The sequence below is a fragment of the Hemitrygon akajei genome, chromosome 1 (assembly GCF_048418815.1).
Source record: "Hemitrygon akajei chromosome 1, sHemAka1.3, whole genome shotgun sequence".
In the NCBI taxonomy this organism is placed as follows: Eukaryota; Metazoa; Chordata; class Chondrichthyes; order Myliobatiformes; family Dasyatidae; genus Hemitrygon; species Hemitrygon akajei.
The window spans coordinates 101,904,040-101,922,033 of NC_133124.1; the positions used below are offsets into that span (position 1 = coordinate 101,904,040).

Genomic DNA, 17,994 nt, shown 5'->3' on the forward strand with positions numbered 1-17,994 from the left:
CAAAGCTCTCAAAACACTATCAATAGAGACTCAAGAGATTTTGGCTGCTGGAACATGGAGCAAAACACAAACTGCTGGCAGAACTCAGCGGGTCGAGAAGCATTTGTGGGGGAATAGAATTGTTGACATTTCGGATTGAGATTCTGCATCAGGATATCACAAATGTAACGTAACACTTCTACCAGAATATCCTGAGCACTTCAAAATTGTTCCAAGTCAATGGAGAAAATCTCCTGCTGCAGTCTCTTCAAGCATTCCAGATGAGGAAGTTTGCCAGAGCTTCCTGAGCAACTTCTAGTCTCCATGAAGTCTCTGATTTTAAACTGTATTTGGGTAATCACTGGTAACCTCCTGTCAGAAAATTAAGTGTAGGAATCCTTACAGCTCTATAGACAGTCACTAATATGTCCTCATTAAATCTTATTCTAGAATGAGAGAACCAATTCCCAAATGCCCACTAACCTCGTTTCACCTGATAAACAGGAGCATAACATAAACTCACAGGAAATAGCAGAAGGTATAGGCCATTTGATTTTGCAGCTTGCTCTATCTTAATGCCATATTACAGTTCTCTTCCTAACCTCTTGATCCCATTTATATTTATAAATATATAAATCTCCCTCTTAAATTTATTCAGCACAGGCTCATTGGTATCAATTCCACAAGTTCATCATTGTCTTTTTCCCCTCACCCTAGCCTTAAACTTCTTGCCCCCATAATCTCCAACTTATTCTAGACTTTTTAACCAAGGGCAACATCATTCTTGCATCCAGTTTCTCAAGCAGTGTCAACATTTTGTAAATTTTACTTAGATCTCCTCCCATTCTTCAAACTTCTAGTGAAGGCAGCCATGTTGACCTAATTTCCTCTGATATGGCACTCTCACCAAGCCAAGAATCAGTCAGATGATGCCTTGTTGCACTCCCTCTGTGGCACATTTGTCCTTTCCTAGGTAAGAAGGCTAAAACTAAACGTAAGAATAGGATCACTAAGGCCCTGTGTAATTGTAACAAGGTATTCTGGCCTTTCTTCTCAAATCCTCTTGCTATGAAGGCCAACATACTACTACTTGTTTCATCTGCATGTTTACTCTCAGTGACTGACACAGAAAGTCAACTTTCTTTGTACGTCAACACTCATGTCATTTACAAAACACGCTGCCTTTTACTTTCTATTGAAGTGGCTAGCTTCATATTTTTTTGAGATCTCTTTTGATGTGTCATGCTAAAAAGAATGAGCTAACATCATATTGAATTTCTTGTGTATGTGTGTACTTCCTGACCTGACCGCAAAACTGTATTCCCCTTGCTAATTTTTGTCAACTTATTCCATTATATATTCCGAGTTACACATGTAGAACACAGGCTTGTCACACATAAATTATGCAGCAACACAAAAGGGACTGGAGGAACTCAGCAAGTCAGCTAGCATCAATGGAGGGAACTGTACAGTTGACATTTTGGGGCAGGACCCTTCACCTGTACTCATCATTCATTTCTCTCCATTGATGCTGTCTGATTCTCAGAGTTCCTCCAGATCCTTTTGTGTTGACCCAGATTCCAGCATCTGCAGTCTCTTGTGTCTCCACACTGTAATTATGCCTGCAATGTGCTAACAAACTCTTACTATTCTGCTTGCCAGATTTTTAGTTTTTATGCTGAATACTACCTCTTTGCACCCCAAAATATATTGTTGTGGTATTCATGATATTAAAATTTTATATTAAAAATCAAAATAGCAGTTAAGATAAAATAAAAGTAAGCAAAACTATGCCTTGGCTTAGTTTATTTTATACATTTCATTTGAAGACTATACTAGCTTTTAATACCAAAAATTAACAGCGACTCCTCTGCTTGCATCTACTATTTCCATTTTTAGTATCTCTATTTTTCCCTTTCAGAGTTCTTTTGAAGACCCTGACCTGGAGTTACACGCTGACTACAGTTCTTTGCTGGAATGGGACCCACTCTCGGGGTTCCACGATCAAGTCCGGCTCGAATTCGGAAGCTCAGATCTCTGGGCTCTGGAGACAGGTGGATCGGTGTCATGACAGGAGACCCGTGTGTTGCCCGCTAGTCGGGTTATCTGCGACTGTGCGCCTGGAGACCCGGGATCTTTGTAATCTTCAGGCACAGAGTTTGAAAAAAGCGACGTAACGGACTTTTAACATCGTAAACCTGCGAGTTGTTTGTTATGTCTCTCTTTTTGCTGGGAAAATGGAGACACCTCTTTCTCCCTTATTAGGGAGAGAGAGAACCTGCGGTATGTTGAATGCCGGGTGAATCGCAAAGTCTTCGGGGTAACTGCATTTCTGTGTCTTTGCCGTTGCTTTGCCCGCTCACACGAGTGCTCAGTGGTGATGCCGATGCTTTCTTTTGCCAGTGGGGGGAGGGGGGATTGTTGCTTGCTACCTCTTATGTGTGCGAAGGAGGGAGCTGGGGGGGACTTTGGGGTTCTAACATTTAACTGTCGTTCATTCTTTTGGGCACCCCTCTGTTTTCGTGAACGGTTGTGAAGAAAGTATTTCAGGATGTATATTGTATACATTTCTCTGACATTAAATTGTACCTTTGAACCCTTGAAATTGTTTAAATGACTTACTTGTATGTCACATACCAATTTTTTTAGCAGCTGAAATTTTGAATGGATATTGAAAATGAATATTTTGAATAGATTGGCAAGGTAGATCTGAAGAACAGAATTCCACCCATCTAAGTTATTTAATGAGGTACGGTATTTCACACTCTATAACCACTACCTGAGTAAAGTCTCTAATTTCCCTACATCTATGACCTCTGTTTTTATAGGGAATTCATTTCAAGCAACTAGAGAAAATAACATTCCTCGGGTAGTGGTTAGAAAGTAGAGCTCAGTACCACAATTAGTAACTTATTAGCTTAGAGATGATTTCAGAAGGAAATAGACACGGAAGAAAAATTAAAATACACTCTGTAGCTATTTTATTATGCATCTGTATACCTGCTCATTAATTTAAACAACTAATCATTCAATCATGAGGCAGCAACACTGCCTAAAAGCATGCAGATGTGGTCAAGAGGTTTGGTTGTTGTTCACACCAAACATCAGAATGGGGAAGAAATGTGATCCAAGTGATTTTGACCGTGGAATGATTGTTGGTGCCAGACAGGGTGGTTTGCGTATTTCAGAAACTGTTGATCTCTTGGGATTTTCACACCAACTCTCCAGAGTATATGGAGAATGGTGTGAAAAAGAAAAAACAACATGCACTCAGCATCAGTTCAATGGGAGAAATCAGCTTGTTAACGAGAGAGTCAGCGAAGAAAGGCCATACTGGTTCAAGCTATCAGGAAGGCAACAGTAACTCAAATGTTACAACATATGTTACAACAGTGGTGTTCAAAAAAAAATCTCTGAATGCACAACACATTGAACCTCGAAGCGAATGGGCTACAGAAGCAGAAGACCACAAACATACACTCAGCGGCCACTTTATTAGGTGGAGGAGATACCTAATAAAGCAGCCACTCAGTGTGTGGTAACTATAAAGGAAAAAAGTAATATGTAAATGCCAACGTTTTATGTTCATTCTTCAGAGCTTGAAGCTCTCAACCCTCCTGACCTCAGGACTGTTGATGGAAACAGGAGCATGTGCATCACACCCCTCCCTGAAGTTAATGACAAGCCCTTTTGTTTTGCTGATACTCTTAGAAATGTTGTCATGACACCCTACCACCAAGCTCCGCCTTTACTCCAACATCATTATTTGAGATACAGCCCACTATGGTGGTATCATCTGCAAAGTTGTAGATGGAGTTAGATCGGAATCTAGACATACTGCTGTGGGTAGAGTAGGAGACTAAGGACACAGCCTTGTGGGGAAGTGCTATTGAGAATACTTACTACCCAACCTGCTGAGTATATCAAACATTTTCTGTTTTAATTTCAGATTCTCCTGCCTGTCACTGCAAGCTACTAACATGAGAGTTAATCTGAAGATGGTTGGGACACGATTAGGCTTGGTAGTGATCATTCCTATAACTTAGAAACCCCGTGACACTCAGCATTAAGACTGAAACGTAGGATCACCACTTCAATGAGAACCTGTACAATCGTCCTCAAGGTAGCAGGCAGCTTTCTCGGGAAAGGGAGAGAGAAGTAGAGAAGTGGGGAGGGGAGGGGTGGAAGAAACAAGCAATGCCAGCAGTGCCTGGCATATGAAGAAAGCAGATCAAGTGAGAACCATATGTGACTGTGGGCTAGTGCTGTGAATAGCTAGGGCTTGAGAGAGTGCCTCAAAATTTCATCACCTAGTTTTATACATATTTAAAGGCAACACGAGTGAATCTGCAGATGCTGGAAATAAATAAAAACACAAAATGCTGGCAGAACTCAGCAGGCCAGACAGCATCTATGGGAGGAGGTAGTGACGACGTTTCGGGCCGAAACTTCGTCACTACCTCCTCCCATAGATGCTGTCTGGCCTGCTGAGTTCTGCCAGCATTTTGTGTTTTTATTTATACACATTTAAATGTTTTCGATTTAAGTAAAGCTCTCAATTATTTTTTTTCATCTTTATAAAAGGGTTGTTGCTAATGGAATAAATGGTATAAGCAACAGATTAGGCCTACCCCAAAGAAGCAAGGGTTTGAATCAATTAGATCCATTACCTTATTACCTTGGTTAGTCTCAGAGGACTGTGTACAAACTGGAAAAATTAATATTAATGCAATGTTTAGAATCTAGGATTGAGGTCAGTAAATGGAACAGCTTTTTTTTAACTGCTTCAGCTCTGGTAGCATTTAACTTCAGCACTCAATGTCTGTCTTAATGCTGAGTGTCATGAGGTTTCTCAGTTACAGAAAGAACTGCCATCACAAGTCATATACCAACAATCTCCAGTCTAGCTTGTATACAAGCAGGTTGCAATGATTATGTTCCAGCTATTGTTAGTGCAAGTTTTGGGCAGAACATAGGCTAGTCCTGATCTGCATTGCTCAGTGCAAACTTGATTCTGAAATTATCCTCAGAGCTTATAGGGGAGTTTTCCTACAATTTAAAGAGAAACCATCATTTCACAGTTTTTGCATCAGTTTGAAAAGGGACAGCCTGAGAAGGCTTAACAGTGGGGCAGTGAGAAATATGCACTTAAATGAGATTTTTGACAATCTCAGGACATTCCAAAGTACTTTGTTGTCTATGAAGTGTGGCAGCTGATTTACGCAGTGTGTGAACCCACATAGAGCAATGAAATAAAGAGCAGATAATCTATTTTCCTAATGTAGTTTTAGGGACGTATAAACCACAAGAGTGATATACCCAAGATCTGCTACAAAATGACACCGGGGGAATTTCTACTCAACCCAAGAAGCCAGACAGGACCTTACTTTAATGCTTCATCTGAATGAGGGCTCAGTCAACTTTTTGAGTTCGACTTGAAGACAGAAATATCCGACTCAGGTGAGAATGTCTTCTGAATGCAGTTTTGGGAGGTTGGTTATGTTTGCATGATCATGCACTCCAAGTTCTTAATAAAAAATCTGAGTTTAACAATTTCTTTATTATCCTACATGAATAAATGTAAGACAGAGAAAGTTTGGTGAGCAGGAGAAAACAATAAAAAGAACAGGCAAAAAAAAATTAACCTTTAAGTAACAAGGTACTGCTCTATTGAATTCATTGAACTACAGGGAACTCTTCATTCCTCGCTAGAAGCTACACTTGTCCCTAAGATGATTCAGATCCAATCATTTGTTTGAATTAAGAGTTGTCACTCCCATTGGCGATCAATATAATTACTGTTGTAAATAATAATCCCAATTTAAGCCACTGTGGTCCCAATGCCATGCATTTCTTCTAGGCATTGTTCATTAACCAGCACAACCCTGCATGTTTTTAACCTTCACCGTAACCCATGAGTTGGAGGTTAATGTGGTAAACTTTGCTTCCAACCTGCTCAGCAGTAGCTTATTTTTCAAATGTGTAGATCTGGCTTGTGACCTACTTGATCTGCCTGTGGCTCAGCCATTGAGTATTTAGGTTGTCATGCCAACAGTTGAACAATGAATTACAGCAGGAAGCAGTTGACTCTTGTGGAACATCCAGAAGAATAACCCAGTGCTGCCAAATCAGGAAGCAGCTGATTCTGAGTATGCCACCTGATCCTTGTGCAAACCATGTCCGAAACAGAGCAGATTTGTGCCCTTTTACAAAGGGCGTGCAACCTTTAGCATGTATTAATGTGGCTGGATACATTCTAATGCTCCCTGTTTGCAAGTTTATCTTTCCTTTTTTAAATTCCCTTGGATTTAAGAGTATCAGAGGCTAGGAATTAGATGGAGGTAACAGATAATTCCTAATGTTAAAGGAACTGCTAATTGTGAGTCTCAGGCATTGAAATTAGGAAGCCTTAGATCAGGGTCATGTTATCTGATCACAGCAGCAGGGACACTACAATCATACTGTGAAGAACCAGCCTTCCTGGTTAACTAGTAATCTGCTTCGTACTGGAAATCACATGTACAGCCATCCCTTTCCCATCACTAGAGTTATTTTTTTTCAGCCTCACGCATGAGTAACACTAGCAAAAGTCAAACTGCTGGAGCAACTTAGAAGGTCACACAGCATCTGTGGAGGTAGAGTGCCAATTTGTGTTTCAGGTTAAGACCCTGCATCAGTCCAGAAATGCTGATCATCTCTCTTCCTCCATAGATGTTGCTCAATTCACTGTGAACCATGGAACTTCAAGGATGCCTGAAGGCAAAACAGGTTAACAACTGTCTTTTGCTTCATCAACCAAATTTCGAGAAAGGGAGCAAATTGATCAAATAAATAAAAATACTATTTCTTAAAAGTTATCCATGGCATGAATACTCAATAGGTTTCACAAAGGTGTTAACCCCCATAAAAATAGTCTTCATTAAACTTAGTGTGCAGAAAGCTGTCCAACAAAGAAGTTAAACATTCAACAGCCTATGGTAGTAATTTCTAGCTTAATATCAAAAAAATGAAACTCATGAGAAATAGCTTTAAATATTTAAACTATTTTTTTGAAATTATTCCTGTTTGTAACATAGTGAGTTAGGCTGCCTGCAAACCACGGAATACCCTTCTGTGTAGAACATGTCCACTTGCAGGATGCTCTGTATTACTGATCATAGTATTTGAATCCCTCTGATTGCTGAGAGCCTCATCTTGCAACTCAGGGCCCCTGCCTTGATAACAAGGAGAGTGGAAAGCATTTCCAGGAGGTCAGTCCTCATCTGTTGCCAGTCTGGTTGCCTAGGAAACTGTGGAATACTGTCAGGAAATAGTTGACATCATCTGCACCAAGCTGCCAAATTTTGCACAGCCTCCACAGGGTATCACAGCTTTTGCTTGGTATTGCTACATAAATCAGTCTTTAACCTGACTCCTTCCATCGTTTCATTCAACCTCTACAGACCGAGTGCAGGGCATGATCAGGATTTGTTATCTCAAGGGGGATGGAATAAAAAATGGGAAATAATTTATGTTACAATTACATGAAGTTCTGGATAGAGTGCAACTAAAACATTCAGTTTTGACAACCCCACCTCAGGGAGAATATATTACAGTATTCAGTGCAGAATCCCCAGAATGATACTGTGACTAATAGGTTTTAATCAGAAGGCCCTGATGTATTTACTAAACGTATCCATTTTAATGTAGAAGACTAGGAAGTCATCTCATTGAGGTCTTTAGGATATTTGAAAGAAGGGAATAAATTGCACAGGATCAAGGTGCATAAATAATTGTTCCCAATCAATCTAAAGCAGGCAACATACAAAGTTTGTGCTGGCTGCTCATTTGACATTAGTGCAGTGGCCATCAGTGCTATTAAGTGACTGGATGCTTTCAAAGAGTGGTCATCACAGTTTAATGCAAGCTTGCATCAATTACAGCCAGCCTGTGCCTTGAAAAACCCAAGGGAGAAGGGTGGACTTCGGCTGCTGGAAGTAGTCTCCAACACATTCTGATCTCGGAGACGATTAAACTCAGAGGTATGTGCATCTGTGATTCACAATGGAGGTACTATCGGAGGAGGTGGAGAAAATAACAGATATTCACCTTTCACAGAAGGACAAAAGCACCTCCACACCATTGTCCCCACAGACTTAGAACAGAGCCACTCGAGCAATCATCAAGAGAGCCATCCTAAAGATCAGCTGTAGTACTGAGGCAACCTTAATGGACTCACCGGTAGGACTGAACTGAGCGACTGTTTCTTCAAATATCACATCCCATCAACCACATTACTAGTCAGCGCATTTGAAATGTGCTATAAACAGGACTTCTTATTCTGTTATCTCCTGTCATCTCATCCCTTGTGATTTCCCCTCAAAGGAAACCAAAGGCTCTGACCTGGCTGGGCAGCGATGAAAGAGCCAGTAGAAAGTGAAAATGAGGAGACGCTACCATTCGTTTTCACAGCTGTAGGCATGATGGCAGGAATTGACGCTGTGCATTGAGGATGGCTTAACTGTGAGATCTGGACACAAGTATATCACTGAGCAAATCTGGCCTATTATAAACATAAGCAATAATGATGGAACAAGAGTCAGCTCCCTAAATGGCTTGAACTTGTGTACCATTCCAGAGGGCAGTACCCATTTGAGATAGAGGACCTGCTTGTAAGGTGAGAGGGAGCAAAGCTAAGGGATATAAACAACCTGTGGGGCAGGTTGTTTACACAGAGAGCGGCAGGTGTCTGGAACAGGCTGCCAGGGCGGGTGGTGGAAGCAGGTACAATAGAAACATTTGGGGCTTTTAGAAAGATACATAAATATGGACAGAGTAGAGGGAAATTGCTTATGATTGGGTTGAGTTGTTCTCTGATCTTGGCAATTTACTTGCAAACGGTTTGTCACCATACAAGGAGACACTATCAGTGCGCAGTAAATTGTGGTGCATCTTCTGAGTGGTTGGCCTTTATAGATTTATCAATCAGCTGATTGGTCGTCATTATGGAAACTCAGTTGTGGTGTAGGGATGAAATCTGGTCGCTGACTGGTTGTGCGGTGAACTTTGTGCATTGTGGTCATAACTGGGATCAAAGTCTACATGCCTGTTTACAGAACTGTTTGTGGAAAACCATGCTTCTAGGAATTCTCTAGCATACTACGTGTTCGCTTGTGTGAGGACAGGTAGGTTTAGTTTTAACTTGGCATCACGGTTGGCACAGATATCATGGGCTAAAGGGTCTGTTCTTGTGCTGTTTTCAAGTCCAAATTAGAACTGGTGGACAACTCCATCAGCATAGATATGGGCCCCATCCTCATGCCCAATGACCCGGCTAATCCTTCAAAGCCAAATGCAGCCTTCAGCCAGTCATATTGGAACTGACTGGGATAGCAATGTGCATAACCAAAACAGGGAAAGGCATGAACAACAGGAGTGCACAAAAATGATTAATTTAATGATTCATTATAATATGTAATGCTATGCTTTTTAAACTCGGTTTGCAACATTTATTTTGTGATTTTTTTTGCACTGGAGCCAAGGATATGATGGACAGTCATTAACAGAGGGAATCTCAGATATGAAACTGCTGATGAAGGGAAAACTGGAGTTGGATTTAATTGGATCACAGTCATGCATTTTTTTGGTCACAGATTTCACAGATATGTTTTAGGTGACTCAATCTGTCCTCCTCTTCCCCACTTCTTTAGTTTCATTAGTTGGAAGGACAGTGTCCAAATCCTGGCAAGGTTATGCAGTAAATAGTATGATTCTTTAAATGTCATCTGCTGGATATTACAGGGTGGCTCCAGCATTGTCAGATTCCTGTTCTGTTTCAAGGTGTAAATAGGCTCAAGAAGCTTAAGTTTTATTCATAAGGTCTCATGACATGGAAACCAATCAGATTACCCTGTTGTGCTACTGGGAAATTGTGATTGCTTTAGAAAAACTAAAAAAACTCCAGATTTAATCCCTGGACTACTATTCTAGATAATCCCAGTTCAAAGAAAGATGAAGTAGCCACACTTATCCAGAACATCAATGAATTAGAAATAGGGGAAGGGCTTTAGTTCTTAAAACTACTTGTTATCCATGGCTTTTTCACATTTGGTAGCCAGATGGGAATGTGAATTGGCTCAACTGTCAACTCACTCACAGCAATAACAGACCCTACTTCCCTATACAGCCTATCCCTGCTTCCTGTCAAGGCTAACATCTGAAGAATGACTGTGGTTGATGCATTCAAGATTCAAGATCGTCTGTTGTCACTTCCAGTATGCAAGTGTAAAGGAGAATGAAATATTTATTAATCCAGATCCAAGGCAGCAAATAAGATAAAGAAATCAATAATTAAAAATACAAGAAATATAAATACAAAACCTAGCTCATATACATAAAGTGACGCTAGGCGGAGCAGTGTCTGTGCATATGGTGACTCTGACAGGAAATGATAAAGTAGTGGTGGTGGGTGGAGGTGTTGATCAGCCTTACTGCTTGGAGAAAGTAACTGAATCTGCTAGTCCAGGAGTGAATGCTATGTAGCCTCTTCCCTGATGAGAATGGGACAGATAGTTCAAGATCAGGAAGGGTGGCTTGTGATGTTGTTGGCCTTTCAACAGCACTTTTCTGTATATATGTCCTTCATGGTGGAAAGGCTAGTGCTGGTGATGTGTTGGGCCATTTTGACTATCCATCATAGAGCCTTCCCGTCAGCAGCAGTGTAGTTTATGTACCCTACAGTGAGCATGTTAAGATGCTCTCTACTGCACACCAGAAGAACGTGACTATTGCTGTGCATGGTCCAACTCTCTTCAGCCCCTCAGAAAGTAGAGGCGCTGGTGAGCTTTCTTAATTTTGTAGGATATGTCCTGGGACCATGAAGGTTGTGTGAGATGTGCTCTCCCAGGAGCTTGAAACTGCTTTCAGTTTCCACTGTTGTGCCACCGATGTAACCAACAGTATGAGTGGAGTGATTTCTCCTGAAATTGATAACCTTCTCCTTTGACTTGTTGACAGTGGGGAAGTCCATCATGATACTCTATACCACAGAGCCACAGCTTTAGGAAAGAAATGCATAGCAATAAAAAGAATCAATATTATATGTAGATAAACTGAACAAATGTCTTATCGATTCATTTATTTTGATTCCTTTAATTTTTACATAGAAATTGGAATTTGTATCAAAAAATGAAATTTTATGCTGTTTACCAAAATGGTCAAATAGTTCGATAGCCTGCTCCTTGCTATCCCTTCATCGAGGCTGCCAGAGGAAAACATAGAGAAATCAAAAGTAAAACTGAGGAAGTGCAGAAGTTTAGGTTTTGGACTTCCCAAAGCTTCCTTTTGAGCTTTCCATTTACGAACATTAGAGTTTCCAGAGCTAATACTATCCAGAAAATAATTCCTAGAAGCAGAAAAGCAGTGACTATATGTAAAACAGCTTCTCAATTTATAGACTGAACTTTGGAAATGACTGCAGTCTGGAGGGGCCAGAACCATTTTGACCATAATTTTTGTCAACAAGGGCTCTTCCATTAGCAGTAGGAAGTACATTTTCTAAAGTCTTTTGCTCACATTGCACTGTTGTGACCTTGGCTACATTACAGATGGACTTTATACTTGGAACTGCCTGACTCTATTGTATTAGCAGCAGCTGTACCCTGATAAACTGCACAAACAAATTTGCCTGCCTGCAAACCTTTGTACTTCTCCAGCCTTGTTCAGTCACTTGAAATACAAATCACATCAAATAAATCAACCAAATAGGGCATTTCAGACAGTGGAGGATGGGCTTCACTCCAGGTGCATTAGTGGATTCTATCATATTGACTCACTTGGAGAGGCAATTGCTCATATGATTCAGTGACCTTATACTGTAAGTAGGTGAGTCAGACTACTCGGAGGGTCTGGTGCCATCTCTAGTTTGTGATGTGCAATTTGATCTTGATACGATGTAAGCATTAAAGTTACACCAGTTAGCCACCACAAAATTAGCTCAGTTCCCCATGTTTTTAGTCAATTATCCCCATGTTACAATTGCTTATGTTTAGACAATGAGTACTGGCTGTGATAACATTCAATTATTTGCCAAAGAGAAAAAAATTAATAGTGATTTGAGGGAAAATAAAATCAGGGATGTGGGTAAAAAGCAGGGAAATGGGACTGATGGAACTGTTGCACAAGGAAATGGCACAGATCTGTGGGCTGAATGGCCTCTCTGTGCTGCTATGATTTACTGTAAGTAGGTTAGCAATTGTTAGGTTCAAATAGTTTAGGACAATTATGCAAATTAAGCCCTAATAAATGCCCTATTGCTGGGATTCAGCAAAGACACCAATTTAGTTAAGGGGATGGGTGGAGACTAGACCTTAAGTTACCACAAGGTCTTTCTCTGCTAGTACTCTTGAAACATTCTTGGAAGGGAAGAATGGATCTTTTCAAGGGTTTCTGTAGCTCTCTTACCCTAGTTGCAGTGGTGAATGATGTGAACTCTCTTGTAAATCCTTTGAGCCATTACATCCCTGGAGATTTCTCTGAAATGACTTGCAAATAAATTGATTCACTGAAGCTCTGAATAATTGAAGTGAGTGGGGTGATGTTTCATTCCATTGACCGTCTACGTTAGTAAAGCCCAAACCTTGGTGCAAACACCATGGCATCATCTTTGAGGGGAACATGGAGAAATTATTGAAAGGTGGAATTGTAAGTCTATGGAGGTTTGGAAAAAGGATGACAAAAATGGTGGTCAGAGAGAGAATTCGGAGAGGTCATGGGAAAGAATTAGTGATTCGGAACTCAACACGTAATTAAAGCAGAAGGTTGGCATGTGATGTATCTAATTAGTATTTAAGATATTAAGACAAAAAAATATTGTGGAAGATCCCCGAAAGTTATCTGCAAGTGGGTACTCAATAAAAAAAAATAAGGAATCACTGATCCATATAATGGGAATGAATGGGCATGGGTTTGATACACTGCAATGTGAAAGTGCATGCTCATTCTTTTGAATTGTTCCCTTCTACGTTCTTCACTTGGTATCTGTCCTCCCTTTGTTTCTTTGCCAGCTCTCCTCCTTGAAGGAACTAATGTCCCTTTGATGCCTGGCTCAAATGTAATGCCCTGGTTCATATTTTTACTGTTATGCTGTATGTATTTCATTTAACAGTTCCGTAAGAGCAGTCTGTTCTGTTTTCAGCTTGTTTGGGTTATTGTTGAAGACTTGTGCACATTTGACTGTTTAATTAAAATGGGACTTTTCTTTTAGTTTTTCTTTACTAACCCTTTAGTTAAGATTCATGAATATAATTCCTCTAATCGTATGCAATGTGCTGTCTGTTATTTCATGGCACTGATCTATAACAGGGTAACGAATTACACAGCATCCACACAAACTGGGGTTTAGGGCAGGAGAGTCGTCTCAGTCTCAGGAGTTTAGTGGGACCAGAGAGTGTTTTCCCTAGATCTATGCAGCCAAGGAAATCAGGGGGTTTCACAAACACCAACTGGGCATCTACCTGACCTCATCCAAACTTGGTATTGGGTGAACTTTGGATGATTTCTCCCTAATTCAACAGAAGTTATTTGGCATTTATTTTATTGCTGTCTTATTCCCCCCCCCCCCCAAGTAGCAGAATTCCAAGGACACGGCAGCATTATCAAGAAGTATGAAAATGCTATTGCTTCTCGGGATGGCAGCATTCACTGCCAGTCCATCCATGCAGCCTGTCAACCCTGAATGTTGCCAATCAGTCCGAATCCGACTCTACATTATCAAAAGCATCGTTCACGGCCACTTGCAGTGTGCTCCAGTAACGCAGTGGTGTCCCACCAGTGGTGCACTCTACAGGAACAGTGAAGCAAGAAAAGATACAGGGTCTCTATAACATTCAGACGCCTGTGGTCTTCATGCAGCAATATGTGCACTGTTGCCCTGCAGCTTTCTTCCAAGAGTTGGTTTAGTTATTTTCTCCTCGACTATATATCGTTCGTTGTTTCATGCAGTTATGGACTAGAACACAAAACATATTAAGGCATCCAAGTCCATGGCCAGCATTACATTTTACTAGTTATTCAAGCTTGCTCAGCCATTGCTGTTACTGTTCCAACATATCAGACAGTACCATTAGAAGCACTCTTGCAATGAAGACTCTCCTACACATTCCCCTCAGTTTAGTGATGGTTTTGAAGCGCTCTTCCTTTAATATGGGCAAATAGGCTCCCTCCTAATAAAAGGAGGAGAAGCAGAGGAGCGAGGGACTATCTTGCCTCATGCACCCTCTCTATAATTTCCCTATCCTACCAAAGACCAAGAGGAAAGGTTACTAAAGCCCCCAGATCTAGCAGCAAGAGCTTTGCTAAATTTTTGGCCTACCTTCAGTTGTGATGCCAAGATCTGGACACTTCCACCATGTCCTTATATTGCACGACACTTCTCAATATGATGGGCACCATGAGTGGTGCCAAAAATAGATAATATATTCCAGCCACATTGGCATCAACAATGCGCAAATATTGAAGATGAAGATAACCCATTGCCAAATGTTGTCAGCTGTGACAATTCTTGCCTACAACAGAAAGACAAAGAAAAGCCTACATGCATTCAATTGTGGACTGCAGGCATTTTTGCCATGGTCACAATCTGGGCACAAACTTGCACCAGTGGACCTTCACTAAAATTGCAGGCAGTGCTTCCCTTTTTGCGAAAGGGATTTGAATTTCATTGGCAATGCCAGAGGTTCACAGGAACCACAGATTGACAGGCACTGCCTGGCTTATAACTAATATTCTGTCTCAAAGACTGCATTTAAAGCAATAGTATGTCGCCATTACAATGACGCTCATCTCCAGCTCATCTTCCCTTGCCTGAAGTATCCTTCCCAGGAGGCTCTCACATAAAGCAAACAGGTTTTGTTCCAACTCTTGCATGACGGCCCTCTAACCGTCATCTCAAAATTCAAAATAAATTTATTTTCAAAGCATGTGCATGTTACCATACCTTGAGATTCATATTCTTGCAGGAACTGAGAGAAATACAATAGAATTTTATGAAAAACTATAAATAAACAGATAGAGACTGACAAACAACCAATCTACTAAAGAAGAAAAACTGTGCCAATAAAATACGACTGAAAATATGAACTGTAAAGAGTCCTTGAAAGTGAGTCTGTAGATAGTTGAACTTAGTTCAGTGTAGTGATGAATGAAGTTATCCACACCGGTTCAGGAGCCTGATGGGTGTAGGATAATGACTGTCCCTGAACCTGGTGCTGTGGGACCTAAGGCGTCTGTACCTCCTGTCCATGGTGGGAAGAGGGCATGGCCTGGATAATTGGGGTCTTTGGATGCTGCTTTCTTGTGACAGAGCTGCATGTGCCTTGGGGAGGGCTTTGCCTCTGATAGACTAGCCTGTATCCACCACTTTCTGTCCAACCTCAACATATCAAAATTTTACATCAGTCGGCTGCAGTTGAGCAAAAGCTGCAATAAAACACTGCTTGTTAGTTTTGCTGACCTGGCAATTCAGGCTGTGTGAGGTGAAAGTGCTGCATTTACAAGGATACTCTCAACACCACATCCCATGACAAACATTCACTCAATTCTCACTTCAGTGTTGCACAGGCATTTTCAGGACTTGATTCTAGTGTTGCTTGTTTAATCAGCCGTTGAGTTTCCACAATAACAATATTCAGTTCTGTGTGGCCACAATAAATCAAAATAGTCAATCCAGTATTAAGTTCATACAAAACAACTGTATACATATTAACTCAAGATAACCAGCAAAATTTTATCTTGGAATTAATGCTTAAGTTACGACCTTAATTTTCATGTTCATAAATCACTATTCAGTGGTATTCATAGCTTAACTCTGGACCTCTGACAACCAATTCCAATAAAACCTCTGGCCAGACTTTGTTCATTTTTTTTGGGTTTGCATTCACTTATCAGGCAACACAGTCAAACGTCCTATTGTGTTCAGAAAACATTCAATTTTCTGTATTACTGACTGCCTTTGAATAATGATACAGTTAGGAATGTGAACTCTGCTTTAAAATGCTCTATTTTAATCTTTGATTTTTGGATTGATAACATTTAACATATTAGTAAGCTTAAAAACTAAACACAGCTGCAAACAGGAAATAAAGGTGTGATTGTGATGAAAATGTAATACCTTTTCCTCTCTCAGCATGTCATATTTTTGTTTTAAATGAATTGTTTTTCATCTTTTCAATACTTAATTAATGCTTCACTAATGTTAAGATAATATTATCCTTTTGATCTCTTTATTCTCCTCTTTTTTTTCCCTCCAATCTCAATTTAAAGTTCAAATTACTTATATATCACCATACACTACCCTGAGATTCACTTTCTTGCAGGCATTCACAGAAGAACAAAAATATACAACAGAATCAATGAAAAAACTACACCCAAACAAAGACTGAAAACCAATCTGCAAAAGGAAACAAACTGAGCTAATAAGTAAACAAACAAACAAATAAACAAACAATATTGAGAACACGATTTGTAGAGTATTTAAAATGAGTCCATACTTTCAGTGTTGAGGTGAGTGAAGTTACCCACGCTGGTTCAGGAGCAGGATGAATGAAGGGTAATAACTGTCCCTGAACCAGGTCATACCGGAACGAAGTCATACAAAGAAATTTGCGAAGGGTTACTAAATGTCATGAGTTCTATCGACCAATGACTGGTGAAGGTTACCTTTAAAGGTTTGAGAATGGAGAGGCAGTGGATAGGGACCCCTTAGTAGCAGTCTTCACTCCGCTGGGAGTTAAGATTAGTGGAGTTTTGCTGAGGTGTTGCCTGACGACTGTAAAATTTCTCCTGTTCTTCATCTGTATCTCATGTCCCCCCGGGTTTGTTCCTCTTACTGCTCTTCCTCCAGCACTGACTTTTCAATGCAACAATAAAGTGTCGGCACGTGTATGGCTGCAGGATTCCTCACACTGATGCAAGCGAACATCTCACTTTCCGAAGAACAGCACTTTCCTCAACTACTCTAGAGGTCAGCTAATCACAAAACTAATTTGTTTGCTCGGACTGTGAAGATGAGCATATCCATCATGTGCGCTTTCTGTAAATGTAATATTGGACACCAGAAAAATCTTCAAGATGATCCACAACCTCCTGAACACTGAGGGAGTGGAAGCCTGTGTTTAGTGCACACACTTCCCTGGGATCTTGGTTTTTCTGGCATTCTTAAGGGTACTGTGAAGTTGGTGGCGAGCTACCATTGAGAAAGGCTGCAAGTCCTCTGGATTAAGATACGGTATATCCACAATATACTTGCCAGTGGTGAATGAGCAGTGGAAAACTTCCAAGTCAGGATGTTGTGATATTTAGAAGGAAACCTGTTAGTAACTCAGGGAAAGAATGATGGGTCCTTGGTCAACTGGAGAATGTAGAGCTTCGAGAGTTGCTGGAGCTGCTCTGATTTGGTCAGCCAGGGAATATTCCACTGAACTGTTGATTCATGGAATGTTCTTCCACGAGCAGGAGATGGATCAATTACCTCAAGATATCCTCTGATATATTCATGTAATCACAGTACTGATGGTGGTTCATCTGGCCAATGACAACTCCAAAATGGTGAAGGTGGATGACTTTGTGATGGCAATGTCATGAATCTGAAGGTTAAGGAATACAGGTTAGTATCGGCATGAGCTGCTGAGGTAGAAAAAGCAGCCATGACCTTATTAATGGCAGAGAAGGCAGGAGGGGCCAAGGGGCTTACTCTAATTGCTACTTCTATTACTACTTATGTGCTCATTGATCCACATTTGAATCCAGTCTGTAACGACATCTAGAGCCAAATGTGGCTGGTAAAATCAAAAATTGGGCGTCAGTGTGCAGATTGTTGTTGAGCAACTACCACCTAGAAAATTGTCATTGAGAGCGGACAAATTGGGATGGCCATTAGTCTGAATGGGCTGGTTTTATTTTTCTGACATTGCTTTGAAATTTTTAGGCAATTTCCAACAGTCATTGGACTGCTGTAGCTGGACTGGAACAGCTTGGTTG

General features: G+C 40.6%; 1 protein-coding gene across 2 annotated transcripts in view; it reads right to left on the reverse strand.

The window, feature by feature from the left end:
* The window catches only part of LOC140729142 (1-phosphatidylinositol 4,5-bisphosphate phosphodiesterase gamma-1-like), a 254,092-nt gene that overhangs the window by 143,349 nt on the left and 92,749 nt on the right, over positions 1–17,994 (reverse strand). The window lies entirely within an intron of this gene.